The following is a 20183-nucleotide window of genomic DNA, read 5'->3' as shown; positions in this document are numbered from 1 at the left end:
AATAAATTGATAAGAATATTTGTATATAAATAGTTGAGGCGTAAACTGTTGTTAAATAACTTTGTACACTGCATGGAGAGTGTCATCCTTTGTATAAAATAAACAATATTAATTATAAATAATTTGGGAACACAGAGGCACAAAAGCCTTTACTTAACAGAACATCATCCAGAACATGTCTTCAGATAAGATTTAAATCATTTATCATTATTGCTGGATTGTTGTTGGATTCATTTAAATATCTGGGACATTTAATGGGGTTGTTTCGTTATTTGGATTTGGTCTTTTCTGTCTAAACATACGAACGACAACGACCAAAACGACCTAATCAATGTTTTTTTTTATCTTTTTATCGGGCAATTTCATCAACAACAATGAATTAGTGATGAATGCGGATGACATCAATTTAATGGGAAGAACCCAATCGATTCTGGGACAGAGATACAGAAAAAAAGCAATTTTGTCTTAATAAATATATCATCATGGTTTATAAGGGAACTGTCTTTGATATTGATACATCGAAGAGGCTTACAACAGTAATAGAAGAAGTTGATTGAATTCGATGAGATATTATATTGGATTGGATTTCAACTATAAATTTTACTAATGTTTATAATAAGTCGATTTTGTTATAGATTCGAAAAAGTATTGTTATGGGCTGTGGATTTGAAGCCAAATAAGTAGGGTTAGAGTAGGAAATATCGTTTTAGTCAGTTGTCAAGCGGTTCAAAGAATGTAGAAATTTTTATAATTTATTTTTTTTCCTTTAGTTGGAATATCATTTCCAAAATTACATTCAATGTAAGCTACTTTAATAGCATGATTTTGTATTCTACTTTCCTTTTTTAAGCGATTTTTCAGTAAAAGGTTTTATTGTACATCTGTATTCAAAATAAAAGTAGTGCGCTTCATGGATTGATTAATTGCTTTATAAAACTATTACACAGAACTTATTTTACAAAACTTAATTCTTAGTGAAACACACGTTTATCCTTGATTATTTCACTGTAGTTTATTTTTGGTTTTCGTTCGAGAAGAATTATTACAGAAAATAAAACTAAATAAAAAAGAAACACAAAATCGACTGTTAAAAAAATAGTAGTATCGAAAAAATGTTTAGAAAAAAACTTAATAGAAATTAACAAAAAGAAAAAAAATGTCAGTATTTTGTGGTGTAACCTTTGTTATTGATGACAGCTCTACACCGACGCTGCATCCAGTATACCAAACACTCACAACGCTCCTTTGATATGTTCTGCCAAGCATCCTTCACTATGGCACGCAGTTTTCGGTTATTAGAAGGCTTAGCTCTTCTAACCTCGCTCTTAACATCACCGCATACATTTTCAATGGGGTTTAAAACAGGTGATTGTGCTGGCCAAGACATAAGCTCAATTTCATTGACCCGAATCAGAGATTTTAGTACTAATGCCGTCGTCCGAAGTAAAAATAAAAATTATAAAACAAAAAACACAATTGAACACAAAAGTATAAATATTTAACGTCAGGGGAAGAGCCAGCGGTGGATGCTTTTTTGCGTACAAAAAAAATATTAAAAACACTATCTGCGACTTTAAAACAGTGAATGAAACAACATATTTGAACCTTAAGTACAACGGCAAGCGCTACATCATTCTACCAACATACCTGAACTGCAATCACTTGGAACAAGATTTTGAAAAAGTGGAGGAGTTTATGCTGAACCAGGCTAACAACAATGTTCTTTTGATTGGAGATTTGAATGCCAGAATTGGAAAAGAATATGGTTCCGTTAATATAGCTGAAGGAAAAGAACGCCAATCTAAGGATTGTACTAGTAATTGCAGAGGATTGAAGTTACTAGATTTGTGTAACACATTTGGACTGCGAATTCTTAATGGCACTACTTCATCAGACAAGGCTGGAGAGTACACGTTCGTTGGCAAGCAAGGAAATTCAGTGATTGATTACAGTCTAGCTGGTGGTGAATGAAATGTTCACGTCAAGGATTTCAAAATTGACCTTGTTTCATATTCTGATCATCATTACAATGGTACAACTGGAACAACCTTTTGATGAAGTTGTTAGGAATATGGAGTTGCTGCCAAAGCTTAAATGGAGAGACGCGAATGCAGATAGGTATCGAAGACGATTGGACTTAGCACTCTCAGAGCAGCAGGTATCTGATATAGCAGGGATAGAAGACTATAAGAAGACGCTATAAAAATTTCGTATCCAAGTAAAACATGCAGAAGCAATAAAATTGCTAAATCTGAATGGTTTGATAAGGAATGTGAAATGGCGAGGAAAGCATCCTTTTCATATTTAGAAGCAATCCGTGACTCAATTGAATTGCATAACAAAACTCAGTATCTTGAAGCAAACGCGAAGTACAAGTTGCTATGTAAACAAAAAAAAGAAAAACATTATGAAGCAGAAGCCAGACGATTAGGAAATTGCAGGAATAGAGCAGATTTTTGGACTTTAGTGAGGAAACTTAATGGGAAGTCTTACGTAATCAATCAAGAGCTAAAACCAAATGTACTGCTAACACATTTTAAAATGTTACTGGACGCTCCGGGAAATACTAGTTCAATTCTGTACGCTGCACCAAACATTGATAATGATATCCTTGATGCAATGTTAACATTAGATGAGGTAAATGACGCATTGAAAAGGTTAAAAGATAAGAAAGCAGCAGGATCGGATGGAATTCCCGCGGAATATTACAAATATGGAACTCAGGATCTTATTAGTAATCTTGTAACAATCTTCAATAACATAATGGAAGATGGATGTATCCCTCGACAATTTACAGAATCCTTGATCTTTCCTATCTACAAAAAAGGTAGTACAACAGATCCGGCAAATTAAAGGGGCATTTATCCTTTTTGAACGCTTCATATAAGATTTTTACAACTGTCTGCAGCATCGTCTCAATGTATCAATGGATCAGGAACAATAATCTAATTGGGGAGTGTCAAGCTGGTTTCAGATCAGGCTATTCTACAATTGACCACATTTTCGTCTTGAGAAGTATTGCAGAATCATTTATGAATAAAGGAGCAAAATTATATGCATTATTTGTTGACTTTAAGTCAGCATTTGGTACTGTTAATAGAAATGCTTTGATATATAAGTTGTATGGCATGGAAATGTCTTGGAGGTTTGCAGGGAGTTGTATGGCATGGGAATGTCCTGGAGGTTTGCAGGGATAATCCAAAATCTTTATATCAGCACAAAATCAGCTTTCTGGAATGTCGAAGAGATGTCAGATTGGTTTCACACTTGCACAGGAGTTAGAAAAGGATGTACTCTAAGCCCATCGTTGTTTGCCCTCTTTATTGAAAATCTCGTAGAATGCCTACCTTGTGGTATTGAGTACGCCGGAAAAGCTATCAAAGCACTGATGTTCGCCGACGATATTGTCATTCTCACATACTGGCCAGAATCTCTCCAATTAATGATAAACCGCTTGTGTGATTACTGCAAAATATAGAACTTGACTGTGAATTTAGAAAAGTCAAAAGTCATGATATTCAGGAAAGGGGGCGGGCGTAACCGTAACAGTGAGAAATGGTGGTATAATGGAGAGACAATCGAAGCTGTCAACGAGTACAAGTACCTAGGGATCCTAGTGACGAAGAACCTAGATATGGAGAACCACTTTAAGGATAAGCTTGCAAAGGCTAAGACCGCAATCGCTGCCACGTGGAACAGGTGTTTTCGAACAAAAATATTAGACATAGTGCCAAATTTCGAGTTTTTGAAGCAGTTTTAGAAGCCATCATGTTATATTCGGCTCAGGTGTGGGGCTACAAGCAGTATGAAACGGTGGAAAAATTGCTGAGATATTATATTAAAAGAATCTTTCATATTCCGTCCAACGCCCCGAATTATCTGTTCATGCTGGAAACTGGACTTCCACCTCTGTTTATACGGACCCTTAAGCTACATATAGATTATATTCTTAAGGCTATCAATATGTCTAATGAAAGACTTCCAAAGATAGTAGCGCTTCATATAGTAAGTAGAAATACATGCTGGATGGAAGAATGGCAGGAACTAAGTCAATGGTGCGGGATGCAACTTAACCTCAATTGCGATAACTTAAGCGAATGGAAACCAAGGCTTTACGAACTAATAGCAGATGGGGATCGTAAGTGTAGAGAAGGATATGTGATGGAAGCAACAGGCTCATAGAACCCTATACAGCAGTTTGAACTATAATCTTAATGGAAGAAATTATTTTCGAGATGAATATAGTGTTGACGAAATATCCATGATGGGAAGATTAAGAGGTGAACTTCTTTGTCTCAACTACATGCCACAGAGACGATCTACCGATAATTTGTGATCTATGTAACATGGAAGAGAGGCCGGTGTCCGGTCTTAGCTGAAACCAGGAGATATTACCTAGGTGCCAATATCTTATCGGTTATCCAGATAATAGATCTCCTCTTGGTCAGCATATCATATTCGGCAAATGGCAGCATTTTATTGTATAGGATTTCGACATAGTCCTTCTGATCCTACACGAGAGTAGGAAAAACAGGCCCAAATTAAAACTTTAGATCCCCCATATTTTAACGTTTTCGTAGTGAATTTGGGTACATTTTCTGTTTCTGTGTTGGGTGGGCGACGGACGTATTGGCGGTATCCAATACCACCAAAGAAAACAATTTTACTCTCATCTGTTAATAATACGTTACGCCATTTCTTTTAAGGCCAATTTATGTGCTCGCTAGCAAATTGGAGTCAAGTTTTATATGCTTCTTGGTCAACAACGGGACTTTGCGAGGGGTGCGAACATTCTAATTTGCTTCCAACAATTGCCTTCGAATCGTAAGCATACTTACCTCCAATTCAAGGGCACAAGGCCTCTACTACGCCTACGCGCCATCGTGTGCGGTTGTCGGAGATATGTTTCAGCTTTGTCCAACTCTTGCCTAGTGACGCTGATTCCTCCTCGACTGTCCTTCTCAATGTGCTTCTCGATCGTACAGCTCTTCTTTCTTCTTGTGTGAGCGGATTCCACTGCATTGCTTGGCCTGCAATACAGTCGTTACCTTTTCGAAGCGTATGTCCAATCCATTGCCACTCACGTCTTCGTATAATAGAGTCGATAGGTTTCTGACCTATCTTTCTATGAAGAACCTCATTGAATATTGGTTTGGACAGAAAATAGTTAAGATGTTACGAAGACATCTATTCACGAAGGTTTGTAGCTTTCTTGTATTGGCTGAAGTAACCTCCCAAGTGATACATCCATAAATAATTACGGATCCGACATTTGTGTGTAACAGTCGTAGCTTTTTCTTAAGCTGATAGAATTATTCCTCCAAATTATCTACAGCATACCGAACGCCACTTTTTCTTTGTCGATGCGGCAGATGACTTCTCGTTCGGTTCCAACTTCGATTAAGACGATACTTCCAAGGTATTGAAAGCTCTACATTTTTCTATCGGTTATGGAGAAATATTTATTTGAGAAGATGCTTGGGTTCAGAGGATTATCATTTTTGTTTTGCCGAAATTTATTTTCAGCCCAACAATTTCTGCTTCTCTCTCCACACTTGTTGTCATTTGATGGAGACCCATAATCCTATAAGAGAGTTAGCAAACATCATCCGCGTAGTACAAGTGCTTTAAGTAGGATGTCAAAGTTCATTAGATTTCTCCGCTACCTGACAAAGCTGCGCGCAGTACATCGCTTATCACCAACAAAAACAATATTGGGGACAGAATACAGCCCTGTCTGACTCCCCTACGGATTTCAAAGTCATCTCACAACCTACCATCGTGCAGACCGTGACACTTGGATCCATTATATGTTGCTTTCATAATAGCAATCAGTTTTTCTGGGATGCCTTTCCTCCGCAAAGCTAACCATATTTACTTACAGTTAACGCTATCAAAGGTATTCGCGAAATCGATGAATGGCAACGCACTCTTCAATAATGATCCGCAGGTTGTTGATGTGATCAATACAGGAGGATCCAGCGTGGAATCCTGCTTCTTGGGACTCGAGTGTGGTCTCCAGGTGTTTTCTGATGGGTTCTAGTATGATTTTTGCTACTATTTTGGCAAGGGCAAGTAAAATGCAAATCGCTCTCCAAATTTCTCTTCTCTTCTTCCACTCATCGGGGAAGCTATCGGTGGTCCACGATTGATGACGTTAGCGCTGATTGTAAAAACTCTGCGGAAATTCAATCGAGTCCTAACCCTTTGTTGTTCTTAAGTGCTTTAATTGCGACAACGATCTCATCTTTATTGGGAAATGCGGTTCGGATTCGGGTATTGGTTTGTTCGGGCACTTCAGAGACTTGGAGTCTCGTGTTATTCAGTTGGAACTTCGCACTGTAGCTGTGCGCAATCTTAGGGTAGCTATCATTAAGTGGTGGCCTCGGGGAAGTTCCATGTCGCCACCTCTTCTTTTTCGGACATCCAAGAGACTGGTTCGTAAGAGTCGACTAATAGCGAAGTAGTCAATTTGGTTGGAAGGGGTTTGCCTGTCCGTCAACACCCACCTAATTTTTTTAAAACAGTTTGTGTTTAAAAATAGTGCCACCAATCACAAGGCCATTAGCGTATCAGAAGTCAATGAAGCTCTTATCAATGTAATTGCAACTGCCGACTCGTCGTTGTTACTGGCTACCTTAGTGTTGAGGTCTCCCATAACCAAAATAATATCTCAGCGGGAAGTGTCGTTGTAGGTGAATCCTATAGTTGACTGCAAAGGAATTCCTTCTCTACATCAAAATGCTCCGTTCGAGGCGTAACACTATGAAACCTAGCTTTGATAAGATTTTCCCCAAGGGGCTTCCACGAAATAAGACTCCTGATTGCCGTTTCTGTAAGGAGTAAACTAACTCCAGCTTCACTTCCAGAAGGGTCCTCACATTCCAGAAACCAATCTTTGTCCTGCTAAAAGTCTTCAACGAGTTATCATTAATTATCCGGGGCGTAATTATGGTTTCCATAGTGGGATGGGGTTAATAAACGAAGAGTGCTAATCTCCGTAACCTATCCTGAAGAGTCAGGAAACTTACAATTTAATTTAACTTATGCATGTTTATAGGGATGCACAAATCAGGAAAGCACGGACTTTGATATGGCAAGAAAGTTGCATTGCTGTCCCAAACCAAGTTTTGGGCAATAACTAACTACCCAATCTGTCATGCCGCAGGCCATCAACCACACGGTTGATTGGAGCTTATTTATTCGGAAATTAAATTGTTGCAACTTGAAAGGTAGGTTATGTGCTATGCTTATTCTATTCTTATTCAAGAAATCAGAAGACATTGATAAATGTTGGGAGTTTATTTGGGACAAGACAAACAAGCAACGAAATCATGAAATTTTCTAAGAAAAGTTTGCTAGACGTGTTATTGAAATCACATTTGACGATCAACATCTTGTGATTTAACAATTTAAGTAAAATTTAAGCCTATGTCAATGCCCAATAATCAATTCAAGACCTTACTTAAGCGCTACAGTTCTGTGTGAACTAGGGCCTCATCCAACAAACTTCTCCATCTAGCTCGGTCCCTAGCTAGATGCCTCCAGTTTCGCGCTTCAAGTTGGGTGAGGTCACCTTCCACTTGTTCGCGCCACCCGATCGGCGGTCTTCCTCAACTGCGCTGTCCTGTGGGTGTGGATTCGAAGACTTTCCGGGCCGGAGCATTGGTTTCCATGCGCTCTACGTGAGCCAGTCATCTTAGTCGTTGAACTTTTACCCTTCTGGCTAAGTCTACGTCGCTGTACAGCCCGTACAGCTCGTCGTTCCATCTTCTCCTCCCCTCCCCTTCGATGCATATGGGACCGTAGATCACACGAAGAACTTTTCTCTCGAAGCGACCCAAGGTACTTTCATCCGCTTTTGTCATAGTTCATGCTTCCGTAAAGCAGGACGCGGGTGATAAGGGTCTTATATAGCAACACTTTGGTCCCTCGAGAGAGGACTTTACCACTCAACTGCTTTCTCAGTCCAAAGAAACAGCAGTTAGCAAGTTATTCTGCGTTTGATATCAATTCAAGACCTTAAAGATAAAATTCGGGAAGTTATCGATGACATAATATACCGCAAATACCTCTTAAAAGATACTACTTATTTTAAATACCACAATGAAAGCTCTTATTGAAAATCCCTCTTTTGGATTCTCTAGAGAGCTTCAAACACAGATCCACAGGCAAACATAACATAAGTAAGTGAATGCGGTATTATGATTAGTTACATGCTTTTTAAAAAATTAGTTTAGTGGGCAGATGACAAATGAATATCTATTTTAATTTATTGTCAAATTAATTAAATCTATTAATCTACCAAATTATTATCCATTAAATAGAAAAAAAATCCATATTAAAACAATACTTATTCCCTGTCAAACCTACATACACACATACATACATACAAAAATATAATTTACCTAACAACAAATGATTGACACTTTAATCCACATATTCAATATTTGAACAAATTTATTAGCACCACACAAAAGATAATAAATACGATAAAATGTTATAAACAAAAGATCAATTTTCGCACCGTTGAGTATTTGTATCTATTCGAGCGTAAAATATATCACTCAAACTAACATTTTCACTCACTCAAGCTAATAATCGAAAGAAAGAACACATTTAACAAAATCTATAAAAACAACAACAAATAAATGACGACAGCGACAACAACGACGACGACGGGCGATACGACAAACGACAATGGAAAAAACAGTGAGTTTCGTATTCCATTTGTTGTCGTTTTCGATTTCACCGTCATGGCTCACCGCCTACGCCATTTTGAATGTGAATATACACAAACTGCTCTCCACGTCTTGCCTCTTAAAGTGTAGTTGGTGTGGCATGAAAATTTATAGCTCATAAAGACCGTGCAAACGATGTCAATTAAAATTACAACCAATTGCCTGCCCGTCCACCGTTCATGACGACGATGTCGCTGTCACTGTAGTCGGTGCTGTCGCCGCCGCCCGGCGGCCGGACTATATGTCACAGTCGCGTCGCCAATACGTCGAATTCCATTTGTACATTACGTATCGATTTCACCTACGCCCATTTTGGGGGCGATAGTGAGTGATGTTGATGTGGTTTCATTTCGTTTGGATTTTTGAAATCAATCCGGTGTTATACGTAGAGTGCGGTATGGACCGTTTAACCACTTCCTCGTGTTTCTATTTTTCGCCACCTTTCCAGCCGACCGACATATCATTTGGTATATTTCGTCGATTGAAATGTGCCAACTCACTCCCCACAAATCCCATTCAAATGAATGCATTTATTACCGTGCATACTGCACACACTGCACACTGCACACTGTACACTGCACATCAGCAGCAAAATGAGGTAAGGTACACTGCATCAGAGATTGTATGCTAGCCTGCTATCGATAACCTTTTGAGTGTCTGTATATTTTTGTAGTAATTGAATACGCAGTCTGGAACGAACGACAATGATTCTGGGAAACTATGCATAGCATGTACTGCCTTTGCCTCTATCTGCCTCTGCCTCTGCTTCTGGTTCTGATTCGGCTTCAGTTTATCTGCTAATCAATATTAGCTGCGGCGGAAAAAGTTCATGGACAATGACAGTTTTATGCAACCCCATCAGTTGATTGAAATAGTACCTACTTTAGATTAAGTCCACAAATTGGGTCGCATGGAGCTACTTCATTCTCTTTGAGTTGAGTTGAGTTGAAAGACCAAAGAATGTGAAGGGTATTTCTGTCAGTGTCATGCCAAACAAAAGGGGGTATTATACAATCTCTCCTTTGACTTCCAGAGGCTGAAATTCCATAAAATAATGACAGCTTCTGGTGAGTTTTCGAAGAGGTGTGCAGAATCAATTGCTCTGAATTGGCAGAAGAATGTGACATCTAGAAAATTTGTAACTACTTTTTTTTTCTTGAATTCAATAAATTGCCTTCAAAACACAATTGTTTAAAAAAAAAGATTGAAAAAAGGAGGAATGACATTTGAGATTTATTTATCATCACATCATCATCATCTTCGCCATCACCATCTTCATTATCGTTCGCGTCCGTTGTCGTCGTTGTCGTTTTCGTCGTCGTCAACTTTGTCGCATTGATCCAAAAGATCCTTGAATTTCTAAAAGTGGTATTTTATGCGAAGAAATCTTCTTCTATATTCAGAACACGTAATTAAGTTGACAAGGAATAAACAAAGTAGCTATAGTATGACAACGGACAAAATATTATACGACAACGAAGATGGGTATAAGACTATAAGTATATAGTATAAGGGGGGTTAATTAACGATTGGAAATGTCACACTTTGACATTTAGATGGTAAAGTTTTTTGGGTGAACAAATTAAAGTGATGCTTTGAAGAACCGATTTTATTTACTAGATGCTTTTGGTTTTTAGAGAATTATTTGATTTTGAAGAATTTGAGTAGAGACAAGGTGTGGTGGTATTTTGTTTGTTTATTAGATTTAAGAAACAAAACACGTGTAATGAAAATCACGTAGCTTTGATAACAAGTTGCATGTATAGTAGCAACACAGTTTTATATTTTTACTTGAGATATTGTTCATTTTTTGATTTCTAACAAATAAAATATTGCCAACTTATATTTGAGAATAATTAATGAAATAATCGATTTCGTTTTCAACCAATTTCACTATTTTGTTTTTGAAAAATTCACAATTAAGGAATGTTGTGAACCTGTCTTAAGATATTGGATTTCTTAATGGAAACATTTTAATGCTTTTATAAAATAGAAACAAATCTGGTTATCTTTTACAACGTTTCTTTTTTTATCTAGTTATTCATAGTCATATTTAATTTAAAAAAGTGGCTGATATGCGACCCACACTGATAATTTCAAATCCCGTCTGTCGATATGTCTTGCTTAAAAGTTTGTCTATATGCACTCGTATCAATTTTTACTAAATTTGCGTTTTAATTTTTTTTTAATTTTTGAAAAGCTATTTGAATCGGAAGTAAATTTTTATAAAGTTTTAGTATTGCTTTTTTAAGTTTTATTTTTTATAAAAAACTGTCAATTCCATTTTTTCCAAAATTTTATCGAATGTTGAAAACAACATTTTTTATAAGATAAAATTAGTTTAGTAAATTTTTGATAAGATATTTAAGTCGAAAATCAATTTTCACCAACTTTTGTTAAATTTTTTTTAGGTTTTTAACTTTTTGTACAAAAACTGTTAATTCGATTTTTCTCAAAACTTGATATTTTTTATAAGTAAAAATTAGTTAGAAGCTATTATCTTAAATTTTTGAAAACATATTTGAGTGGAAAATCTTTTTTTACCAACTTTTATTAATTTTGTTTGGGTTTTTATTTTTTGTAAGAAAACTGTCGATTCGATTTTTCTCAACATTTTTCAGAATGTTGAAAACAATATTTCTTATAAGATAAAACAAATTTAAAGTCTAAATTTCAAGTTTTTGAAAGATATTTGAATCGATATTCAACTTTTACCAACTTTGAGTAATGTTTTTTTTAGATTTTTATTTTTTATAAAAAAACTGTCAATTGATTTTTCTCAAAATTGTATCAGATAACAAAAACATTATTCTTTGTTGCACAAAACTGTTTTGGAGATGAAATCATATTTTAGTTGTTAAATTTTGGAGGTGACAAATTTTTTTTTCAGTTTTTTTATTTATAAAAAAACCGTTATAAGGATTTTTTTTCAAAAAACAAATTTCTTTGATATCACGTAACAATATATTAAATAAAATTTCATTCAAGTATCTAGCGTTTTTAGTTCGTAAGATATTTAGGGTTAACCAAAATTTTTACCTTTTTTTCAAACTGCTATGCTAAAAAAAAACACCCACGCAATTTTCTTGAGAGCCCTTTCTGCATCGTTTTGCCTTATTATCTGTATAACAAAATTTATTTGAAATCGATAACTCTTCTGATTCTTTCATTCATCTGTCTAAAAATCTTTTATTTCGACTCTAGTGAAGTTAAAAAGTTGGTTTTGGTGATTTTATTTGGGTTTTGTGACTTTTTTTTGGTTAATAAGACATAAGAAACGATAGAACAGATAATCGTTATATTGCCCAAAATAAATTACCTAAAGCTTAACCCCTTTTCAGTTTTTGTTTTTTTTTTTTAATTTTTGGGCCCTATGATTAATTTTGGGATTTATGACATTTTAAGATTTGGGTGAAAAGACCTAATGCCGTTTGAACATTTGAGCTATCTGAAAAAATATTATACAGACTAAATTTTTTTGGGACAACTATTCTCCGTTTACTCGTGAATTTGATGCTTTGTCTGATTCCATCCAAAGAATTGTTTCGTCCTATCCTCGCACTGAAATCGTTGTTACGGGCGATTTCAATGTACACAATTCTTCATGGCTCCAACATTCGGGCCAGTCAACACCGGAAGGAGTGTGTGATGAGATCTTCGCTGAGTTAAACCACCTAACTCAGTTGGCCAACGAGCCCACTCGAATATCGGACGTGGAAGGTCGAGCAGAAAACACTCTTGACTTGTTTCTTCTGACCCTATTAGTGTTCTATCTCCTCAAGTCACATCTGACCATTGTGTCATATCACCATATTTCTCGTGTAAAAACTCTCCAGTTAAAGAAAGAGTTTCAAAGAGAATCGTTTGGCAATACGAGAAAGCCAACTGGGACGGTTTCAATAACTACTTCAGGATCTTTAACTGGTCACTATGCTTCCTCGATAGTTACGTTGACGCCAGCGATGATATGATCAAAAGTTTGATTCTCCTGGGAATGAGAACTTTTATCCCGAATAGGGTTAAAAGCATCAGACCTAAGGAAAACGCATGCTTCGAGAGCTGTAAAGAGGTTATTAGGTTATTAGGTATTCGACGGACCAAATTTTTAATTACGGCAAAAAATACTGCAATGTCCCAAGTGCAGTAAAAAATGTTAGTCATTTGTAAAAAAAAAATGAGGAATTCTTCCTCTTCCTCGGTTCCTACGCTCGTTGTGAATGGCGATCCATTTATTAGCTCTTTAGAGAAAGCAAATCTCTTTGCTAGGCAGTTCACCGCCAATTCAACGCTGCCAGTAAGTGCCTGATCGAGTTAATGATTCTATGGGGCAAATCTTTTTTCGCACTAGTACTGTAGCGAGAGTCCTAAAATATCTTAACATACATAAATCTGCTGATCCGGATGGTATCCCCGCTATTGTTCTGAAGAGGTGTTCTTCATCGCTGGCAAAACCACTGCGTAAGCTTTTTCATCTGTCCTACTCCTCGACCGATTGCACTTACGTCCCTTCTTTCCAAGGTCACGGAAACGCTGATTAATTATCAGCTCAAGAAATATCTTGAAGAACGGAAGCTTCTCAATGGCCGACAATACGGCTTTCGTAGCAATAGGTCCACCGGTGATCTCATGATTCATCTCACCGAACAGTGGAGCAAATCTTTACATCGTTTTGGAGAAAGTAAGATTATTGCACTTGATATTTCAAAAGCATTTGATAAGGTTTGGCATCAGGCTCTCTTATCGAAAATGCGTGCTTTCAGTTTTCATGAATCCCTCATTCATTGGATTAGTAATTACCTTTCGAATCGTTCGTGGAACGATCACATACGCGATGTCGCCAAAAATGCCGGAAGATGTTTTGGGTTTTCTAAGGCGATGCAAGAAGTTTTTCTACTCCTCTGATCTGGCTGTTATTTACAAGACTTTTATTCGTCCCAAGCTTGAGTATAACTCCCATATCTGGGCTGGTGCTCCTGCACCTAACTTAAGCTTCTTGGATAATAGTAAAGGTAGAGCATTTAGATTGATTGGTGATATTACCATAATAAGATCATTTACGTCACTTGAACATCGTCGAAATGTTTTTTTGTCTCATCCTCTTTTACCGTTATTTTAATTGTTTATGCTCTAGAGAAATAGCCAGCTGCATTCCTCCCTTTAAACAGTTCAACCGTAATACTCGCGCTTCTAGGAATGCTCATCAATATACCCTCGAGCCCATCTTCGGTCGTACTGTCAAGTACAGAGAATCGTTCTTTAGCCGTACTATGCGAATGTGGAATGCCTTGCACACTCTTTCTTTCCCAGCTATTGCCATATTCAGGAATTCAAAACCAATGTGCATTGACATCTCCTTTCAACCCCTCTCTCCCTTTCCTAGTGCTCACACTGTGCCTACATAATAAGAGTAATATATCCCTTTGAGTGTGCGCTTATTATATACAAAAAAAAAATTAGCAAAGAATGAAATCATTTTGAAATCAATACCTGTATTTATTCACTAGATATCAAAGCGAATATCAATTTTTACCAATTTTGTGTAGTATTTTTTGTTTGAAGTTAGGAAGTTATTGTAATGGGTCCGATTTGTGAAATTAAAAAATTTGATATTTCTCGAAGTTTCAAGATCCCCAGAGTCGAAATTAAAGATTTTTAGAAAGATGTATGTGCGTGCGTGTGAAGGCACGTTCGTATGTCCGTTCATTCGCGATGTTTTTTTCTTCGTACATACATAGCTCAAAAACCAGAAGAATTATCGACTTCAAATAAATTTTGCTATGGAGATAAAAAAGCAGAAAGATGCAGAAGAAAATTGCGGGGACGGTTTTTTTACCATAGCAGTTTAAAAAAAGGTGAACATTTTTATTAATCCTTAATATCTTACGAACCAAAAACGCTAGAGACTTAAATTAAATTTTATATAATATGTATTTTTTGAAAAAAAAAATAAAATCCACCCTTTTTTTTTAAATCAAACTGAAAAACAATTTGCACCTCGAAAATTTTACGAATACAAAATGATTTTATCTACAAAACAATTTTTTGCGACGAAACATAAAGTTTTTAACATCTGGTAAAATTTTGAGAAAAAACAAATTGACAGTTTTTTTTATAAAAAATAAAAAAATGGTACAAATTGACTTTCGAGTCAAATATCTTTTCAAAACTTTAAGATATTGGCTTAAGACTACTTTTATCTTTTAAAAAATATTGTTGTCAATATAAATTAAAATTTTGAGAAAAATCAAATTGACAGTTTTTTTTACAAAAAAAATAAAACTTAAAAGAAAATTTAACAAAATTTGGTAAAAATTGATTTTCGACTCAAATATCCTTTCAAAACGTTAAGATCATGGCTTCTAGCTTATTTTATTTTACAAAAGAATATTAATTTCAACATTCGGACAAATTTAAAAAAAAAAAAATCAAAATGACAGTTTTTTACAAAATATAAGAACCTAAAAAAAAAACAATTAATAAAAGTTGGTAAAAATTGATTTTCGACTCAAACATCTTTTCAAAACTTTGAGATTATGGCTTCCAGTTAAGTTACGAAGTATTGTTCTCAACGTTCGGAAGAGAAAAATCGAAAGTTTTTTTTTTACAAAAAATAAAAACATAACAAAAAAAAAACAATACTAAAACTTGGTTAAAATGTACTTTCGACTCAAAAGCTATTAAAAAATTAAAAATATTGTCTTTGTACTTCACAGAAAATTTTGTTTTCGATATTCAGTAGTTTTTTTTTTAGAAAAATTCAACAGTCCGTTTTTTTCATAAAAAGATAAAATCTATAAAAATAATGCTTAAATCTGGTAAAAACTGATGTTCGGTTCTTGATTTCTCTCAAATTAATTTCACTCTCCAATTTGTAAAAATTTAAGTACTGCCACTAAAATTGGTAAACAATTGTTTTCGACTAAAATCTATTTCACAAAACTAGATTTTCTCACTAAACCATTTCTTATTCTTCTTGAAAAATATTGTTGGTAATTTTAAAATTTGTAAGAATAATTCAACTGACAAGTTTTTGAGACCTACGCAAAAAACCTGCAAACTTTTACACAAGACAAATCGACAGACGGGATGGGAAGTTATCAGTGTGGGTCGCATCCCAGCGTTTTTTTTTTAATCGCCCTAGTTTGGTATCGCTTCACTCTTCATAATACAAAATTATGGTTCTTGAGATATGGGCGACAAAAAAGTTCCGAAACCTAAGAACGTACGTACAGCACACACTGACACGTCCCTTTGATTTAGATGCTAGGGACCTTAAAACGTCTACGGGAAATTGGACAAATTACAATAACTTCCTATGGGCAGTTAATTAAAAAGAAAATCTTACAAAATTAAAAAAAAAAAAAATATTTAAATAATAAAATATTATAATTAGATGCACAAGTGATACAAAATGTATTGCTCTTCACAAATTTGGAGCAGTGGTGGAATCGGCTAAGGTGATTGTTGATAAATGACAGTAAAAATAATCGAATTTGATCTACGTAAGGTGATAGTCAAATTGATACCTAAAAAGCTGTCACAACATTTCATTTTCCTACTAATAAGTCGTTTCTGAATAAAGTTTACAAGACGCTTACAAAAAACGAATAGACAATTTTGTCAGTTACCTTTTAAGGTACAAAAATACATTCTTGTGACCGGCAAAGCTTACAACATTCGAAAAACACAAAAAAAGTAAAAATGTTATTTAAACTCAACCAATTTGATACTTTTATTTAGATATTTTATATGAATAATTTTTAAATTTCACCATAGCAACAATGAATTGTGAAAATTATAATCTAAAATTATCCAATAATTGAATTGAGTTAAATCATCTTACACAGACGGAATTAAAATGATAGTTAAATTCGACTATCAAAAATATGATAGTCAATTATCACCTTAGTCGATTCAACCCCAGTTTTTGATGGTTGCGACAAAAAAAAACCTGAAACTTTAATTGTTAATTCAATCACTTTACTTTGCAAAGCTGTATAGCTCGTGGTAAAGAAACAGATACACGCATACAGAACCAAAACACTGAGTCCTCATTACACCTGCCATGTATCCAAAACTTATCTTTATCTTTGAATATCGCGCGAATAAAAAACGGTTCAACTGGATAAAATAAGAAAAGTTTATAAGAATTTATTAGGTTGAATTTCAGAAGTAAGTTTTTACATAAATATCTTGAAGCAGTTATCTCTAGACCCCTTGAGCTTTAAAAGCAATTACCTTTAAGAAACCCACTTATTCTAAGACACATTATACATACAGACAAACTTTAGTATATTTCAAAGCTATTGAACCATTTCTCCTTTAGCTTTCTGTCGAATCCTAAATGCATACGAAACTATAACATTTCCATATAAAATGTACTTATATATCAACCTACCGTTAACAAGAATAAAGTCCTTTTCAGATTGATTTAGTGACTGATTGCAATGTACACATTGGTTCTTGTTTCACATAATATAAAAACCATCAAGTTTCGCATATAAATTGAAAACGGAACAAGAACAGAAGAAAACGACTTCCTCTTTCCCAAATGCGTTTTCTTGTTGTTGGTATTTTATTATTTTAAAATTACACTTTTGAAACAAAAAAAAATATAAAACTCTTGCAATTCAATCCATATCCTTATTTTATTCCTTCTTACTTCATCTTCGTTTGGTTTTTTTTTTCCTTCCCACACATAAAGTTCCTTCCTTAGTTAAATATTATGTTGTATAAAAAAAAAAGAACCCGAAGAGGAACAAAATAAAAAAAAATAAAATAAAATCAAAAACAATTGAGATGAATTGATTGAACACGAAACTCTTGAAATCCTAGAAAAATAGGTCGCCAGTTGAGTTGAGTGTACTTTGATGTTAAATCGAATTCATGTGCATTTCCTGACTACCTATACCGTTTCCGCTGGCACTAAACCACCTATTTATAGAGAGAAAGTTGCAGGGAGGAGCGACAGACGAGAGGGAAGTGTATTGAAATAGAATACCTATTGCGGGCTGCTGGGGCAATTACCATTAGGAATAAGAGAAGTCAACGAATTCCAAAGAGATTTTTGTTTACAGATGTTGGTTTATATTTTATGTCGCAATTGATGGGAAGATAAAAGTAGGTACCTGCTCCGCCACCACCAAATACCACCCGGGGTTTTGGAAAACTTAACGAAAAAATGAAAAGTAAAATCATCAACAACAAAAATAAAACACACACACACGTAAAATTCATCGCCCTTTCTTCCAATCCAATAATTTATTATTGATCTGCCTTCGGGGAGCGGGCGCTCGCTCGTTGGTGGTGATCGAGCAATAAGGATTTTCTAGAGCATATAAATACTTTTCGAGTTCAAAACAACACCAACGCGCTTACAAAAAACTACTGCTTCACTGAGCTCAGAAAACAAAAACAAAAAACCTGACAAAACAAAAAATCTCAGTCAATGTGTGTGATGAAAGTTGCACTACCCCCTTTCATCCGACCCTGCTCTCAAACTAAACCTAGTCCCCTAGCAGGAGGTTTATTTTCGTACCTAATTTTGTAAAGTGACGTTCATATAAGAGTATATGGAAAATGCTGCACTTTTCCTAACAATTGCACAAGGAATTGACAAAAGTTTTCGTGTCCTACTTTTGTTTTCCTTTTTCGTTTTTTTCTTTTTTTTATGTTAGATACTTCTTTCATTATATTTTCCGTAAACTTTTTGAAGCGTGACAGTGGGAGAGAAAAGTTTACATGCAATGCCGAAAAAAGAGCACATTTTCGTCGTACCTACCTGCGATCTGCACATGAATCGTCCTGTTTTTTTTTTTTTTTCATTTCGTTTGAACGTTTTGAAATATTTTATTTAAAACTTGCTGATGGGTATTGAATTGCAAATTAAAAGTTTTAAATTTTTGCATGTAGGTATATTTGACAGTGTCGGTTTTTGGAGACAAAAAAAATCGAAAAAGTTACTCCAAGGAAGTGGGGGGGTGTGAGGGGTGGTTATGTTTATAAATTCTAGTTTAAATAATAGGAAATTTAAACACTGACAGATTTTTCGGGCTCAAAATCTTGAAAAAAAACTACTTTCGCGGAAAAGAATGTGAGTTGCTTTGCGCTTGAAAAACGCTATGCGATTTAAAAAACTGTTTTAAAAAGTAAGCACAAATAATTTTTTTTGTAATTTTTTTTGGCGAAATAAAGCACCCACTGCGCGTGATAGACGGAAGTTTAAAAAAAAATTGAGTTACTATATGCTAGTGGAGAGTGTAAGGCTCCCACTTAGCCACAATCGGTTTCAATAGCTTAATATTTAGGGTACTATCCTGAGGAGAATTATTGTGCACAAAGTTTTTGATTTGATTAAAGGTAAAATTGACTTAGAAGTTCCTTAGTGTAACTTAAATTAGGCAACCATTTTGGGTGAAACATCATCTTTTCTGCCGAGATCCATTTTTACCTCGGCCTCGAAAAAATCTGTAGCTTTGAAAATACGCACGTAATTGTAGAGAGTAATAGTTTGGGGTGGATTGTGAAGTAGTGGTAGCAAGGGACCATTTTTGTTGTTGTTAAAAATGACGGTAGAAACGACGGTTGGTAAACGATTTAGTTACAAAACTATGTAATCAGGCTTTTTTTACTTGCACCATATAGGAACTAAAAGGCAAGTATTGCTTTGGTAAGGAAAATCGAACTCGAGATTTTAATCAAAGATGAGATTACGATGGTAGAGAAGCCGAAAAAAGTTGGTCCCCTGATTTCGTCCACCTGTCTGAATACGCCCCTATAGCCAAAACCATTGATTGGGTTCAAACTTGAAAATTAAAGATTTAGGCCAATTCGCATAAGGCGTTTTTTTGTGTTTTTTACTTACTTACTTACTTAAGGTGGCGCTACAGTCCGGGGCGGACCTGGGCCTCAACCAACATGCGTCTCCAGCCAGCTCGGTCCATAGCTAGCTGTCTCCAGTTTCGCACGCCAAGTTGGTTGAGGTCGTCTCCCACCTGGGTGCGCCACCTGAGTCGCGGTCTTCCTCTACTGCGCCGTCCCTCGGGATTGGATTCGAAGTCCTTCCGGGCTGGAGCGTTGATGTCCATCCGCTCTACATGACTTAAGCATCTTAGCCGTTGGACTTTAATTCTGCTAACTATCTTCTTCTACATTCTCCATCTATGCGTACGGGACCAAAGATCACCCGAAGAATTTTTCTCTCGATCATCCTAAGACGATCTAATCTTTCTTTGACAGGGTCCAGGCCTCAGAGCCATAAATGAGAACCGGGATGATGAGTGTCTTATAGATGGTGATTTTACATGCTCGAGAGATAACTTTACTTCTCAATTGCCGTCTAAGTCCAAAGAAGCAGCGCTGGTGCCGTTGTCTGCGTTAATAGCGGTGCCTAGGTAGACAAAGTCTTAAACTACCTCAAAGTTATAGCTGTCCATGGTGACG

The 20183-nt window shown here is 35.6% G+C and overlaps 1 protein-coding gene across 3 annotated transcripts in view; it reads right to left on the bottom strand.

Annotated features, from left to right (window-relative positions):
• Window positions 1–20183, bottom strand: part of LOC129946458 (tyrosine-protein kinase Src64B) — a 286349-nt gene that overhangs the window by 178655 nt on the left and 87511 nt on the right. Inside the window, exon 1 of one of the 3 annotated variants that reach the window (XM_056056642.1) lies at window positions 8409–8606. The exons of the other annotated variants lie outside the window; for them this stretch is intronic. The gene's annotated coding sequence lies outside the window, so the exon portion shown is untranslated. Of the gene's footprint in view, window positions 1–8408; window positions 8607–20183 lie in introns of those variants that run through there. 3 annotated transcript variants of the gene reach the window in all.

The sequence above is a fragment of the Eupeodes corollae genome, chromosome 2 (genome assembly GCF_945859685.1).
Source record: "Eupeodes corollae chromosome 2, idEupCoro1.1, whole genome shotgun sequence".
NCBI classification, from domain to species: Eukaryota; Metazoa; Arthropoda; class Insecta; order Diptera; family Syrphidae; genus Eupeodes; species Eupeodes corollae.
This window is presented reverse-complemented; position numbering and strand designations above follow the sequence as displayed.